A 16285-nucleotide genomic window follows, 5' to 3' on the forward strand; every position below is an offset into this window, starting at 1 on the left:
TTATTCTGACTGCAAAATGGAGGCAGTGTGGACTCACTGACACTGCAGTCCGACTCATGCTGCAAGTCTGTCTTCAAGACCCATTTTAATACCCTTCATTTCAAAAACTTCTGCTCTGTAGTGATCTCTGGAGAGCAGGTGCAAGAGAGGTATCTGAATTTTTTTTCCACAGGTTTACTTATCTGTTGAGAAGTATGGAAATTGCTCCATGTGGGTCATTTTATCTTTCTCTCCTGAGCCTATTTCCTTGGTGTTTAAACTGTGACAAATAATGTCTTAAACACAACTCTGTGCAGACTGTTGAACTTCACATGTAGTGCTAGCTCATTCCTATCTTGCACTCTGTGCAATGCCATGTTTAAGAAGCTATTAGCTACCAGTACTTTGAGGAAACATCCTTGTGTAGGAAATGCCCTTTCGTAAATAAATCAAGTCTGCATGTGACACAGCTCTCAGCTGATTGCTGAAGAACATTCTGCAAGTTCTACTAATTCTCCGTTTTTCAAATTCTTCCACAAATCCCTGCTGTGGTAAACAAAGAAAATAAGCTCATAGCAGGAAAAGCTGAATCATTATTTGCATTTCTGCTCACCACAAAAGAGGTCATGCTGGCAACCTTCCAGACAGAAACTACACAGAGTGGCCACCTTAAAGTGAAGAATGTCAAAAAGGTTACAGAAGAAATAAATGAAATGAGGAGTAAGAGATTACTCGGGCCAAATATCTCACCTGGGCTTTTTCAAAGAGAAGTTCATTTAAGAGCTCAGGAACTAAACACCTGAAAAATGTGACTCCCATCTACAAGAAGGGTTGTAAGGAGGATCTGAGAAACTACAGGCCCACCATCTTGACCTCAGTGCAGGAAAGGTTATGGATCATCTTGAGTGAGATCACACAGCATGTGCGGGACAATTGGGGGACCAGGCCCAGCCAGCATGGGATCATGAAAGGCAGGTCCTGCTTGACCAACCTGACCTCCCATGATTGAGTGACTCACTTGATGGATGAAGGAAAGGCTGTTGATGTGGTTTACCTAGACTTCAGCAAAGCCTTCGACACTGTCTCCCATGGTATTCTCCTGGAGAAGCTGGCAGCCCGTGGCTTGGACAGGTACACTCTTTGCTGGGTAAGGAGCTGGCTGGAGGGCTGGGCCCAGAGAGTGGTGGTGAATGGAGTTAAATCCAGCTGGCAACCAGTCACAAGCGGTGTACCCCAGAGGCTGGTGTTGGGGCCTGTTTAATAGCTTTATTGATGACCTGGATGAGGGCATGGAGTGCACCCTCAGTAAGTTTGTAGACAACACCAAGTTGGGAGGCAGTGTCGATCTGCCTGGGGGGTAGGAAGGGCAACGAAGCTGATGAGGGCTCTGGAGCACAAGTCTTAAGAGGAGCTGCTGAGGGAACTGGGATTTGTTTAGTCTGGACAAGGGAAGGCTCAGGGGAGATCTTATTTCCCTCTACAACGGCCTGAAAGGAGGCAGTGGTGAGGTGATGTTTGGCCCCTTCTCCTAAGTAACTAGTGACAGGATTAGAGGGAAAGGCCTCAAGTTGCGCCAGGATAGATTCAGTTTGGATGGTAGGAAAAATTTCCTCTCTGAAAGAGTGGTTCGGTGCTGTAACAGGCTGCCCAGGGAGGTGGTTTAGTTACAGTCCCTGGAGGTGCTCAACAAACTTTTAGATGCTATACTGAGGGTCATAGTTTAGTGGGGAAATATTGGTGGTAGGGGGATGGTTGAACTGGATAATCTTGGAGGACTTTTCTAGCCTTCATGATTCAATGATTCTATGCCCATGCTTGTAATTTTTTTGTTTCTAACCCCTTTGGTTACCAGGGAACTGAGAAGTGACTGAAGAGAGAAGTTTTCAGAAAAAGTCCCAAGAAGAAACTGAGGAACTGGTGAATGCAGTATCTGTACTGGGCACTTTCAAAATGTCTATAATAAGGAATAATATTAGAGACAGAAGTAATTATGACATTGGGCAAAAGTCACTAAGAATGTTGTCAATGCAAATTGTGCTTCTCATACATAAACATAGAGCAGCAGCATATGAAGATTTTGGAAATCCTATCTGTCTAGATTCCCAAAGGCATTTTTAGTTCCTTGCCAAAGGTTTTTAAGGAAATGTATGTAGTTATGGGGTAAGACTGCATGGATAACTGGATATAGATGGTTGAAAGTCAGAAAGTAGCAGCAAACTGTCAATATATGCTACAAACGAATACATATATGTAGCATATAGTATCTGTATGCATATATGTGAACTCTACCATGTTCCTAAGATGCACTGCAGAGTTTTGCACTTGTGCTGAGCACTGCAGTCCCACTACCTGCTGTGACCTGGCTTCAGCCTCCAGTATGCAGCTGCTTCTGATGGCTGGTTCTTCATGGGGCCAGCTTCCCACTGAACCTGTGCTGAGCTCTCTGATTTCTCTGATGGCCTTTTTATACTTATTGTGGAGTTTTGTCCATCAGTGTTGCCATTATGAATTGTAGAAAAAAGCCTGTCTCCTGGATTTCAACACTTGGTGTCAAAACTAGCTCTTCAGTTCAGCTGTTCCCACCTATCTCTAGGAAGCAGGGAGGGCTACGAGCATGTCAGTGGTTAATGCATCAAGTGCCCTCTGTAATGGGGTCAGTCAGGCTGCATGGCTCCGTCCGGGCTGTGTGCCATGGGCTGACAGAGCTGGCTTTTGCATTTTAGTGAGAGAGTGAGTGCATCGTGATCATTGTTTTAATTTCCCTGCCTGGAGTTCTTACTTGATAATCCAGTCTTTTTATGACCCCTCCTACTCAGATGATATATTAAATTTTCCATCGCTGTGGAGATACAAACACACCAAATTTTTTTTTCATATTATTCCATGAATAACTGAAATATGCATATATATGTTTCCATTATAAAAAGTATAGTTAGTGGAAAAGATGCAAAGAAACATATCAAGCTAATTTGAGCTTAAATTAAAATATCAAAGAGCTGTACAGTTCCAAGGAATTGGTGGTATTGACTCTAGCAGCCTATGCTGCCCACATTCTGATCATGCTGGCTCCAGAAGATCAGATTGATATTTTAATCATCCAAATGCTGATAGCTTGGCCCCAGTGACATTACAGTCATTGCACAAATTGCCTGGGCAAGATGGAGTTTTAATTATCCTGGATCACAGCCAAGAAATATTAATATTAATATTAATATTTAATATTTCTTTATTTTTATCAAGTCTACCAAGAATTCTTCCTTAGATACCATCAACTGCAAAATACAGAAAGCGCTATAGACTTGAGAGCTTGGGAGTGTTTGCACTCACTCTACTGAATACTCTTCAGCTAGACTGTCTCTTTCCCATCATTCTCTCTCTCTCTCTTTTTTTTTAAATTTCTTTTCCCTTCTTCCTCTTTAAATCTTGTGAGAGACATTTGGACCACACTGTATTGAAGTGTTTGTTGATCTAGGCATTACAATGTTGTCTGATCTTAGTACAATGTCTAACTAACACAGTCCCAGATATTTAACTTCATATGATAGGAAACCTCTCTCTTTCAACAGATACTTAAAGAAATTAATTCATAACATCACCAGTTCTGTTTATCTTTAAATGTCTCTTATCTGTTATCTGTTAAACACCCATTCACTTCAACGACTTCTTCACTGTTGCACAGTGCACATTGCTGGCAGGTGGAATTAGCAGGAAGGTTTAATGGCCAAGCCTCATTTTCGCCCCCTTTTACTTGAGTCTGGGAATACATGGGGTTGGGAAGACTGATTAAGAGGAAATTGGCAGTTTTCCTTCAACAGCTGAGAAGTGTGATCTTGCAGAGCCTGAAAAACTCAATCAAATAATTTGTGAATTTCAGCTGTCATTACAAAAAAGGAATGTGGTTAGGATATTGAATTTTGTGTCATATTTCTCATAACAGCTTGGTTACCTCAGAAGGTTTTCCATAAAGTCAAAGAAGTTAAAGCTCCCTTGTAACATCTGAGCTGGGTCTATCACCTAACTTTAACACACTGTGATTTGAGGAGGATTTCAGCTCGCCTTACTCAGGTGCCTGGGCTGTGTGTGCACAGTGAAACCCTCTGCTCAACATGGAGGGCTTTGCAATGGCACAGGGGCCAAGCATGGACATGTGGTTTGGAAATCCAGCTCTCTTTGAGTCATTTAAGGGAGAAGGAAGATGAAGCGCAAGAGGCAGAGTAGAATGGTCCTGGCTGGGTAGTTTTGCGAGTCATCTGCTCTGAGGGCTGTCCCTGTGAGCAACTGCTTGCACTCCATTGATGTCCAAAGTCATGCCAGATGCAGCTGTGTCAGTAAGCCTTCTAATTTGACTATGATTTTCACAGCTGGGATGGTGAATTCATCAGTTAAATGCCTATTGTTACCTTTGTTTTAAAATGTCCCTGGAGGGGAAATTCGCCCTCCACCTGCATCCCTCCAGGAAGCCCAGCTGCTTCTCTGGCCCCAGCTTCCAGACACAAGTCTGCCTCAGCTCACACTCCTCTGTAGAAAGATCCCTGATGAGACTAACAGTTCTCAGTCCACTTTTTTTTTCTCTGTAGAAAGTGAATTTTAAAGGAGGACTGTGGTTCAGAAAGGATTTGAGCAATTTGTGAGAGAGCATTTTCTAAACCTTCCCTTCTCAATATCTTTTCCTTCCATCACCTCCTATCACCACCGTGCTTTCCTTGGCTCAGTTTCCAGCCCCACATGGACTCTTTCTCCTTATGGGGTCTAACACTGATGGGATGATGCCACCCCACTGCCCTGCATGGCTGATGCCATCACTGACCTGAATGGCTGTGGCCTAGGCTGTGTGCCCAGCATGCCATCGCAACAGAGGCAAGGCCCCAAGCAGCTAAACTTAGGAGCAAGATGACAGCTGGGTGAGATCATTGTGCTGCAGGAGCTTATCCAGCAGCGTAATGCTTTGGAGGCTGGCATGGCATGCTTTTGTGGCCAAACAGTCCAGTCTGCCTGGTTACAATGCCCTTTTGTTTACTTGAACTCTGAGAGGATTTCATACAGTGATCAGGGCGAACTTTGGTAGAGCTGAGATGTGATCACCAGGAAAATATGTTTTCCTTCGTCTCTGTGCGACAAAAAGCAACAGTGCAAGGCCAATTTTTGTGTTTACTTATGCTCAGCACCTCTTGACCTTCATAAACAGGGCTGTACCTGTGAGGATGCTGGCCTGGTAAGCTGCTTATATGTAAACTCCAGGCCTTACGATAACACACATAATTTCACTTACTATTAGACATACCTCTACACGAAACATTAAGGAACAGGCTTCTGCTCCTTAGGAGATTGCTATCCTTTAATAAAATGCTGCAGACACTCCTTAGTGTTTGCAGCATTACTTTAACCTTCAATGTGAGAGAAGTCAGCCTCAGCTTCTTGGCAGGAAAGCAGGTCTTTTTTAAGCAAAAGCAGCAGAGTCATAGTAAAGTCCAGGAGTTCTTTAAGGAGGAGCCCTCTGCCTGTACAAAGCTGCAATACTCTAGTTTTCTTTCTCTCAGTGGTTGTTTTCTGCACCTTCGCAGACAATACCCTGTGGACAAGTGAACTCTTGTTTATCCTGATGTGGCCAAGGACTGCAGAGGGAGATAGAGCACCAGGCTCCCTAGAAATCCCCAGTTTCATACTTTCGGCCAGTCCTGAAGCCCTGGCGAAGTGCTACATTAGTATAATATTTTAAATGGAAATGGAGAGAAATTAGATGTGTTTGTGGCAGTGGGTTGCTGGATCATGGGCATGGATAGCACTCAGCGCTGATGCGTGGAACTCCAAACAGCAGGGCTGGCAAGATTAGAAGAGCTCTCAGAGTTCTTCTGGTTTCCCTTGGAGGACAATCTGACAACTTAACATGGGTGACTAGCAAGTGAGAGAATAAAAAAAACCTTAGAAATGCCGTAAATGGTACAAACTTCCTTTCCATTCAAGCTTGTGTCTGAGATCCCAGATACTTTTGAGGTCTGCTTTATGAATTGAATAGGAATAAGAATAGGAATGCAAAGTACATCAGAAGCTAAACTTTAAAATGTGTAAATGATTCAAAATGCCCCAACATGAAAAAGAGAGAGCAAACTCAGGATGCTGCTGGTAGTAAACAGACTTCTGAGTCTTGATGTAATCAACACTGAAGAAACCAACTTGAGGAGTCCTGAAGAGCACAAGCATTGCACGCTTTTGTTGAATGAGGGAGTCAAAAGCAGAATAGCTAGGGTATTTCCTAAAGCTGCTCCACAGACAAGTGTTTCTCAGATGGAAAGACTGTGGCCATTTTAAGTGTAAACATCCTCTAACACAGCAGGATAGCTCAAACATGAAATTGATAGAGAATCTGGTATTTCTACCACATAAACTGAAAAAAAAAAAGGCAGAAAGTGGAGAAATCATGCAGCAAAAAGTAGATTAGAATGGAAGAAAAGAGAACAAAACCCCAAGTCTGATCTGTTACAGGAGGCTTCAATTACAAGGTGTGCCTTGCGTGTTATCTCTTCAAAATGTGGTTGGCCTTCTGTCTTGGTGTTGTCCTCTATCAGCCAGATACTCAGTGCCTGCAGTTAGCATTGTGCTGCTGAAACATGAGGTCGGATCATATCTCTTTAAAAAAAAAAAAGAAAAGGAAAACCCAGGCTGGGAAGGGGGAGCTAGAGCCTCTGCTGCATTGGGCTGCTCCGATACACAGAGGCTGCAGCAGTGGTCACGCATCCCTCCGCAGCTTGCTGATTTTGCAAGAGAGGAGGAAGAAGGATCATTTTGCAGTCCAGATGCTGTCAAACACAAGCAACCAGTGGAAGAAATGGCACAATGAGCAGACAAGCATGTGGAAGCAGTTTATGAAGGAATAGTTAAACACAGAGCTTTGTCCTGGCTGATGCTGTAAGTACGAGCTCAATCTCAGATCCCGTGGTCTCTGTAGCTGGTTGTGGGAGATGATTTACGGGCTTCCTGATGCTTAGGGAGATGTTTTACGGTTATCATGATGCATTTAGCACTCACATATGAAGAAAGCATTGACTGTGGCATGTTTAGTTGTGTATCGAGCCAAATAACTGCACTGCCTGTGTCTCAACAGGGTTTTTGGGTGACTCATGAGCTGCAGTGCGCTGGCAGGGTGTGTGAAACATAGGGCTCTGCATAGAAACATGTTCTCCGTTCCGAATGGCTTGCTCGGGCTCCCTGCTGCAGCCGTGCAGTGCTGCAGTACCACCCTGCTTCTGCACCGGCCTTTGGAGTTCAGGGCTGCCTTCAGGCACAGGGGGACACAATACGTTATTTCATACTACAGCGGCTGACCTAATTTTCAAAAATCCAACAATTATTTGTTATGCAACCTTACTTCATACCAAGTGCCCTGTTCTTAATTTCCATTATGCATGCAGTTGTAGAAAGCTTACGGAATTCCAATAGCTTTGCGTGCTGCCTTTGGGAAGCTGGGTCCTAACATAACTCTAAGAGTGTGCCAAGTATGATTTATTACTCACAGGAATGAACATTTTCCTGCCTTTTGTTCTATTTCTAGCTGAAGTAGATGTATGCATTTTTAAATGTAAACATTTGTTCTTATGGAAATGTAGTGTTTTGTTTTCTGGCAGATGATTTGATGCCTTTTGTTCTCCATCTGCTCTGAGGATTTAAATCAAGCTGTAGCTTTGACTTTAGTGCCAGCTTTAAAATCAAATTCAAAAAGCAAAAGCTACGAGCAAGTTTGTCATGCTTTTATCACGGAAGTTTGTCAATTTCTGAGGAAACTGTTTGGTTACGAAGGATTTTTTTTTAAATTGTAGCTAAAATTACCTATGCAGCAGAGTGAAAAACTAAGGTACAAGTATTTTCCTCGTTCTTTATAAGAATATTGATTTTGCTTTAATCTATCTAAATATGTGTAGGACTATGCTGATTTGTTCTGAAGCAAAGATTTTCATCTTTTTTATGGCCTCTGCAGCTGTACCTTGGTACTCACCAGCTGCTGCAGGAACCCTGGGGAGATCGCACTCTGGCAGCAGGGAGGTGGCAGCAGGAGGGCTGTGCTGAGCAACCCTGCTGGTTGGTGTGTTAGAGAGGGTGAGTAGGTGATGCAAGGAGCAGTCGTCTTTTGTGCATCTCTTCTGGGACCTGGCAGAGCTGCTGATGCTGGCAAGTAAATACTCACTTGTGACCCTGTCACACTGGGGACATGCCACCCATACACTGAGAAACCCATAGAGATCCTTTCTCGTCCTCGCTCTTGGTGTCGTCCTCACCTTGTGTTCTCAGAGGTATCATAGCTCTGTGACAGTTCATTTGCAAAGCAGATTCTTATTGCTTGGTATTCAAACCTGAATTATAAGAGGCCCATTTTAGCCCTTAATTAGCTTACAGCAAAACATCATTACCTAAGGAGTGCCCAGAAGGGAATGTGAATACTGAGGCTGTGGTATTACCAGTGTTTCCTCTTGTCCCCTTCTCTCCTATGCAAGGATTGTCACCAACACTATGCAGCATCTCTGGTTAGAAACAGAATTTTCAAAGATTAAGAAAGCAATAGTTTTCTTTGTCATGTGAGGGTTATACGAATACGAACAGAATACAAAAAGCCAATCCCACATAGAGAATTTCTGTTCCCACAGAAAATGTGCAGGACCATGACATAATTTAATTAGATAAAATTGTGTTATAGGCTGCTTACTGTTGTGTGAAGGCAGTGGGAAAAGTTCAGCTCCTGTGTACTTCCATTGTTTTCAACAGAATTACACTGGGGTGGATTTGGCATTTTTGGGGCCAACTGGAAAACCATTTCTTTCTCTGAACCTTTTACTTAATTGTTTTCCTGCTTCTCAGACATGAATCTTTATGGACTTCAGGGCAACAGGCCAAGATTCATACAAAAATAAAACGAAGGACCTCAGATGCCCAAGAGCACGCTCGCCTGAGGCTCCCTGTAAAGTCAGTGGAAGCACAGGAGTACTTCCCAGAAAACTGACAGACCACATACCTAGAATGAGCCAGAGGTCATTGCACTCACAGTGACTGGGGCTTCGAAAATACTGCATTACATTTTGTGTTAAAATGTATGGAAGTGTAGGTTTTTGTAATCCAAAACAGCATTTTCTTGAAGAATTTAAACAGTAAGTGTCTAGCTGCCCAGTTTGTTTAAACTCTTAGGATAATGCACAGAAATGGAAATGCACAGGAAAACATGCATGTCAGATTTCCAAGTGTTTGATCTTCTGGAAGAATTAATCTTTGTGGAAATAGGCATTAAATAGTTCAGCAATATTTTTTGTTATTTGCACAGTCTAGCAATTACTTCTGCCTCATCTGAGAAATACAAGTTGCACATTTATTTGGTGCAGTAGCTTTTTTTCTGTACTTCATATTCCAGTTTTTCTCATCAGTGTGTAATTAATGGGTATACATGCATTTTGGCAGTCTTGAACTAAATCTTTAAACAAAGCAGTCTAGTTTATTAGCTTTTTCCCATTTTTTTGGCCATCTCAACAGTCATTCTTTGGAATTTTTAGCCAGTATGTTGTTGTGACAGAGGCACAACAACAGAGCTGTGTAAGGAAGATTTCAATCTACCTATGAAGACCTAAATGTATTCATGCACAAAAAAACCAACAATCATTAAGTTGGTCCAGAAACAAATGAGGCTTAGCTGTTTTCCTTAAACTTACCTGTAGTAATGTTCTCCAGCCAGATGAAACCAAAATAGATGGGTGATGATTAAGCTTGGGACACAGTGGAACAGCTGTTCTGAACTTCTCTGGTGACCTCTCAGGAGGGCATGAATATGCATAGGCTCCTCTTAGCTGTAAGGTTTGGCTTCTTTTTCCTCGTAGAGAATATATCTAGTTGCATAACACGGACTCACAGAATTACAGGGGCTGGAAGGGACCTCAAGAGATCATTGGTCCAACCCCCCTGCTAAAGTAGCTTCCCTACAAGAGGTCCCACAGGTAGGTGTCCAGGTAGGTCTTGAGTATCTCCATAGAAGGAGAATTCATGACCTCTCTGGGCAGCCTGTTCCAGTGCTCCATCACCCTTACTGTAATGAAGTTCTTTCGCATGTTAGTAAGGAACATCCTATGTTCCAGTTTTAGGCCATTGCTCCTTAGGCCATATCCCACCTACCTGAAATGAGACAGCAGGCAGAAAATAGCTAAGGCCTGAACTTTACCTCTGGGCTTCCAAAAAGAAGGAAATGATAATGTTAGTATTTAAATTACCAATTTTAGTTAAAGCTTTATTGAAGCAGCTCGCACCTCACATAATTATTTTAGAACAGGCTATTTGCTAGTCATACATGGTACCTGCTGGAGCTTTGGAGCATTAACATAAAAATTACATTCATGTTTTAACCAATGTAAGCTGAGATCCTTGAGAACATGACAGTAGGTTCAGAGTGGTCTGGTGTGCCTTACAAGCAGGCACCAGCTGTCATTGAATCCTGTTGCATAAAATCACACTATGAAAACGTCGCAAATGTCAGGAGATGTCTGGGAACCCCATGGGAAAGAAGGATTGCAGCCTTGTGCTCTCAATCCTTCCTTATACCACCTGCGCTTCCCCCATAAACTGCCCCATGTGAACCTTTCCCTTTCAAATTCCTCCTTCCATATAATTCTTTTTTCTCCCTCTCAGGCTAACTGCTACATGAATTACCACTTCTGATCCACTCTCATTAGTTTTTCTGTAACAGCAGTATCCCTGTCCTGCCTCAGTTCCCAAACAACATCTCACATTTCTCCTACTCCCTGAGGGTGGATTTGGAGGCACTGACCATATCTGGGCTGCTAAATAAGAAAGCCAGGGAAGAAAAACCTGCCCATGCCCTTAGTTGTCTCCTGTGTGCTCAGTGGTGCATCCAAGCTCATGCCTAGTCTGGGACCAGCACAAACATGTTGAGCCATGGTCTCTGGCAAGTTCATAGCAAGAGACGTAACAGGGTGTGTGCTGTAGGGTGATCTTTGCATTGTAAAGTGATGGGGACCCTTTACAGGCACTAAAAAGTAATTTTGACCTTGTTATGTTCATGTTGGTCTGGCACTGGAAACCTGTCTCCTGATACAGGCTTTTGTTAGCCCAGCAGTCCTGTGCCCACAAGAGTGCTGATCCACCAGAGCAAAGTAGACTTCAGAGCTGAAGAACTTAAAGTGATTTTCAGTTTTCTCTGGCTACATCTGTCAGTACTAAACACACCTCTTTGAATTGTAATGGTTGTTTGATGTTTATTCAATGTATGTGTACGTACACGTAGGGACTTCCTCCAAACAGCAGCCAAGTCATCAGCTTGGGGCATACACAATTATATGCAATAAACTATTTGGCTGCATATGTTACAGAGCACTCTGCTGCAGAAAAATCGATTATTAGACCTGAAAGGCCTTTTTCATCTTTCCTAAAAGCAACAAAAATGATTTATTTCAGTTTCTCATGAGCTGTGGTGAGGATGATGTCAGCCAAGTTGTGCATGCTCTGTCTTACAAATAATAAATGAGAATGACCACATCTCCTCTTTCTCTAATGCATTAGTGTTATAGCTGGATGTAAAAGGCAGCAGCCTGCTTTATATGGCAGATAATGGATGTGACTGAAAGTATTGATCTTGGGGGCTCCTGCTTGCCACCCTATGTCTTAATCTCTGTCATCTCTCTCACCATGTTGTAAAATACTGCCTTGTTTAAAAGGAATAGCAGTAGGATCTTAAAGTATTATAAGAAAACTATCTGGAAATAATAGAACAATGTCCATGTTCTTTTTGGTCATTCTAAAATTTAGAATATACAAATCTTCCAAACACCCTTTCATCTTCATTCCTTAATTATTAATCTAGCAACTCCAATTTGAAATACACTTCTCATTTCCTTCTTTCTTCCTCCTGCAGTACTTGCAGAGAGAGCTTTGTTGCTATAAGCTTCTCATTAATCATAATTTTCACTAATAGGGTGCTGCTTAATCAAGTAGTTCAAACCACTCTGCAAACACTCATGGATGCATCTTTATAATATCCCTGTAGCTTAATATAGTTACGAATAATACTATTTCTGTTCCATATGCTAAAATATCCATGTTCATTTCCATCATTCACCTTCCTAACAATTTTAATTAGGAAAAACAGCACTGAAATAACTGCTTTGAAAACAAAATCACTAATTGGGCATGTTGTGAAGAGATGTCAAGTCTTGTGCATACCAAATCTTGGCAGAGCTGTCCTAAGAATATTTTTAAACAACAGTTGCTATCATGAATGACAGCTGCTAAACATGCTATATTTCCATGCTTTCATACTGATTTGGAGCATCTGCAAAGGAGTTAACTATTCTCGGCTTTGAAAATTTTTCTCCTCACCATCTTGACATCCTGAATCCAGCCATGCCTTTTTGTTAATCTCCTTGCTCCTGCAACATTTGTCATTCCCAGACGTAAATTTTCAGCATAGTGTGTCTCAGTTTAGAGACGAGCCCTACTGCTTACAGAGGAGACATTCATACAGATAAATTATCTCCTTAAAAGCATACTAGTTATAGACAGAAAATGCCATGCCATTTGTCTTCAGTTTTGGCTGACAAATGGCACAGATGTCTGTCAAACTCTGTCCATACCTCTGTAAGTATGTCGTGATCTTAAGAGCCTCTTCCTGCTGCTTTTATATGGGAGTCAGCTTGGAGGACCAGGAGAGAAGGCAGTAAGTGTGTTTACTTTTGATTAATATCGGTAACTAATAATAAAACTCAGCCTTGCAACAGTTGCGTCAGGGGGGTATATCAGTTGATCTAAACTAGACTGTGTCCGGTGGATGAGCAGCACTTTGAGTCATATAGCCTTAGAATCATCACGGTTGGAAAAGACCTCCAAGATCTTGTTGGTGCTTTTCTCACTTCTGAGTCTATTGCTGAAGAAACTCATTTTACTCTGCAGGAACATTTTCTTGCCTGAGATGTGGAATTATTTTGGGGAAGGAATACCACCTGCAAGCTATTACCTGTATTTTCATTTGGAATTGCCTTTCTCCTTGACAAGAGTTGTGAAGGCATACAGCATTAAGTCTGTGAGAGTAACTTTATGCCATAAAAGTAGGATTTTATACAACTTCACTGTCATTACTTCAGGCCTTTTTGATCTAAAAAGGGTCCTCCCCCAAACTTTTCAAGATCACAGGATTGCTACATGGGGAAGAGAAGAGACCTGGACTAGGGTTGCACACTGGGTCTGTGGCCCAGATCTGGCATGGTCCCAGCTTTGAACACACATGAGTCAATAAGCACCATCTAGAGCAGGGACTAAGCTCTGCTTTCGGGGCACAGGGCTGTAGTAGTGTAGACACAGACAGTATGTGCTGTATATATTTCCAAGATGGAAAGAAAGAGATTGTCCAGATGGTCTAAAGGCTATGTACATTTCTGTAGATGTAAATGGCCTTTTATGAACGGGATGGGAGCTCTTCCCAAGTCTTCTGCTCTGTCATATTGCTCCTTCTGACTTCATCTTTTTGCAGAAAATTTTGTCTGCCTTGGATCCTAAAGGTTATAGTATCTTTTTCTACGCCTTTGTCTTTCCCTGCTGATACTGACCCAGATGCTGTTGAGCACAATTTTACTGACTTGCCACCAGAGTAAGGCTGCCCTACTCTGCACCTTTCTTTTCCTAAGCATGAGCTGCCTGTTCTTGCTTTCAAAGCCTTTGCTTTGTAATGCATTTTGTTCTCCAACACTGAGGCTGACATTCCTCTTCAGCTGGCTAATAATAACATTCTCTAATGTTCCCATGTTATGTCTTTTCAGTTGAATCTCTTAGTATTTTTCCCACAAAAATTCAGAGTTGCTACATACTAATCTGAATCAAGTGAGAATGATGAGGGACTGCACAATTTGTGTCTGAAACCACATTATGCAGCATGGCCATATGTCCCTACCAGCTGGTGCTACTGGGTAGGAAACTGTAGATGCCTTCATTTCCTCCTTGCTTTTCCTCATGTCTGTTTTTTCAAAAATATCCTAGAGAACTTTATTTAGGTAATAAAGTATGAAAAGTAGACAGTCTTTTAGCCATTCAGGTGCTGTAGCAACTCTGTGTCCTTGTAACGAATATCGTACTTGTTTCTGGAATGATTCTGGGTAAGGTACTAGGTATTGTGACTCTTGTTATTAGGGAATCGTGAATGGCTGTTCAAGGAATTTTCTGAGACAACGAGCAAGTCTCTACAGTTCAAGAAGGCCATGTTTTACTCAAGTGCTGTAACAACTAAACATCTAAATGCCAAGTACTAATCACTCATACTGGTCAAGCATTAGATGTAAGTTACTATAAATCTGATGCTATGTTGTTGGCCTTGAACAGCTACAGGCTTTGATGGTTTTGTCTCTGAGGCAGACAGACTCCAGAGCATTTCAAAGAAGGAGGATGGCACTGAAGAGGGCTTCTTCTATTTTTCCACAAGCAGCGCTGGCTATCACTGGCGTTTATATATACTTTCCAGAGGACAGGACCAGTCTGGTCTAAAGTAATTGGTCATCATTTCACAGCTGAGGCCTGTTCATTTAGATGAGTGTTATGCATTTGCAGACTGCTTCTGATTACTTGATTCCTTCTAACAGTTGCAGGTGAAGTACCTTTATCTTAGTTTTGATACTTTTATGCAACTATAACAAGCAAATACCTATTACAAAATATTTTGCTTCCTGCACTAAATCAGGCAGTCCTGTGCTATGTCTGGGCACAAGGCAAACACAACAAATCAGCATCAACATTGAAATTCCCTGCCAGCTGACTGGACAAACTTATCTGTCTATATTAGGTTGCTAGATAATGTACTGAGCCTGCAATTTGTTCATATCATCATTCTGTAAAAGCCAGATCATCACAACTGTGGGAGAGATCTTCTGTTTTAGACTACACTAAAACATTTTTGACTTAATGCCAGAAAAGTACATCCAGTTTTGCTTTATATTCACACTCTTAGCAAATCTGAGATGCACGAGTGAGCTCTCCTTAAAATAAAGCTTTGTTGACAACACTAAGGCACCCCTAAACTACAAATGGAAGATTATTTCATTTTATCCAATTCTGATGGAGAAATTAGGTATGTCTTCAGTGACCCACAGGTCAGTGAACTCAGTTACCACTAGATAAGAGGGCAGATGTAAATTTCAGAGTTGAGAGCTTCTCTCCACCCTTTCCTAGTTGCCAGTTTCCGGATACTCAAATTTAGATGCTGTCAGCTTAGATGTCCCAAATGATTTCCAGGGCTTGGCTGTGCACTGCTGGGTTGGAAAAGATCTCCTGGAAGAGAGCAGTGCTCTGATGTCACAGGCTATGAGATCCTTCTTTGGATAAAAGCTGATCAGTCTCCAAAGCCAATACTTTACTCATTTCTCCTCTTGGAGGGCTGCCTGGGAACCTGGGAACCTCACTGCTTTTTTGATTCATTCATTATGCTGGGAAAATTTAAACTCATGTATTTTTATACCCACATGCTCTCATGTGTTAAATAGCTCTTCTTCCCTTCCTGTACTCATCCATCCATTAGATTTAAAAAAGAATTTTACCTTTTCTCTGATATCTTCTCTTTCATTCTTCTTGGCTAAAGAGGACAGTTTCTCATAGTCTCTGCTTAAAGGATAGGATGTTGATTCCCTTAGTTGTCCTTGTGGTATCAGTCATGTCTTTGGGGAACTGTCATTAGCTTCTTGTTACCATCTGCCATGCAGCTGGTTCTGTATCTGCCATTCTGGTAACATTTCAATCTTTTCTTGCTTAATGAATTGTTTTCCAAGTATTCAATGTTTCTATACTTCAGAGGGTGAGATTTATGTGGTTTCCTTTCTCTGCTAAATAATTTTTCAATGGAAAATGTTAGGTTGACTTTGCATATTTTTTGTACTTTAACTCACTTTGTATTTGCTTTCATGTTTTTAATTATTACTTCCTTTCTAAAGCCTTGCCCACTATTGGTGTTGCACAAAGGATCTGCAGTTGCCCAAACCACTTTTTTTCCAGTCATATAGTGGTAACATCAGTTTGATTTATTAAAAATATTTCCTACTAAAATGGCAATTTTGTGTTTTGGTGTTCATGGATGGAGATAATCTGGTTTCTTCCAAGTAGAGAGGGTTAACTTTAACTCCTATCTCAGTTATGGCAATTTTAGTTTCCATGCCTTTTTGTCTACTAGCCGTGTCGTCTTCTTCCCAGCACTAAGAAAAAATGGGAATGCTACTTACCTCTGTTGTGTTACCTGTATTACTGGTTCTGCATGAGGCATTCTAAGTAGAAAGACCATCTCTCAAATTGTGCCAGA

At 41.7% G+C, this 16285-nt stretch overlaps 1 protein-coding gene across 1 annotated transcript in view; it reads left to right on the forward strand.

Moving 5' to 3' along the window:
- Positions 6684–16285, forward strand: part of SACS (sacsin molecular chaperone) — a 59551-nt gene continuing 49949 nt past the window's right edge. Inside the window, exon 1 of the mRNA XM_021379404.1 lies at positions 6684–6882. The gene's annotated coding sequence lies outside the window, so the exon portion shown is untranslated. The remainder of the gene's footprint in view (positions 6883–16285) is intronic.

This window comes from Numida meleagris, chromosome 1 (assembly GCF_002078875.1).
Source record: "Numida meleagris isolate 19003 breed g44 Domestic line chromosome 1, NumMel1.0, whole genome shotgun sequence".
In the NCBI taxonomy this organism is placed as follows: Eukaryota; Metazoa; Chordata; class Aves; order Galliformes; family Numididae; genus Numida; species Numida meleagris.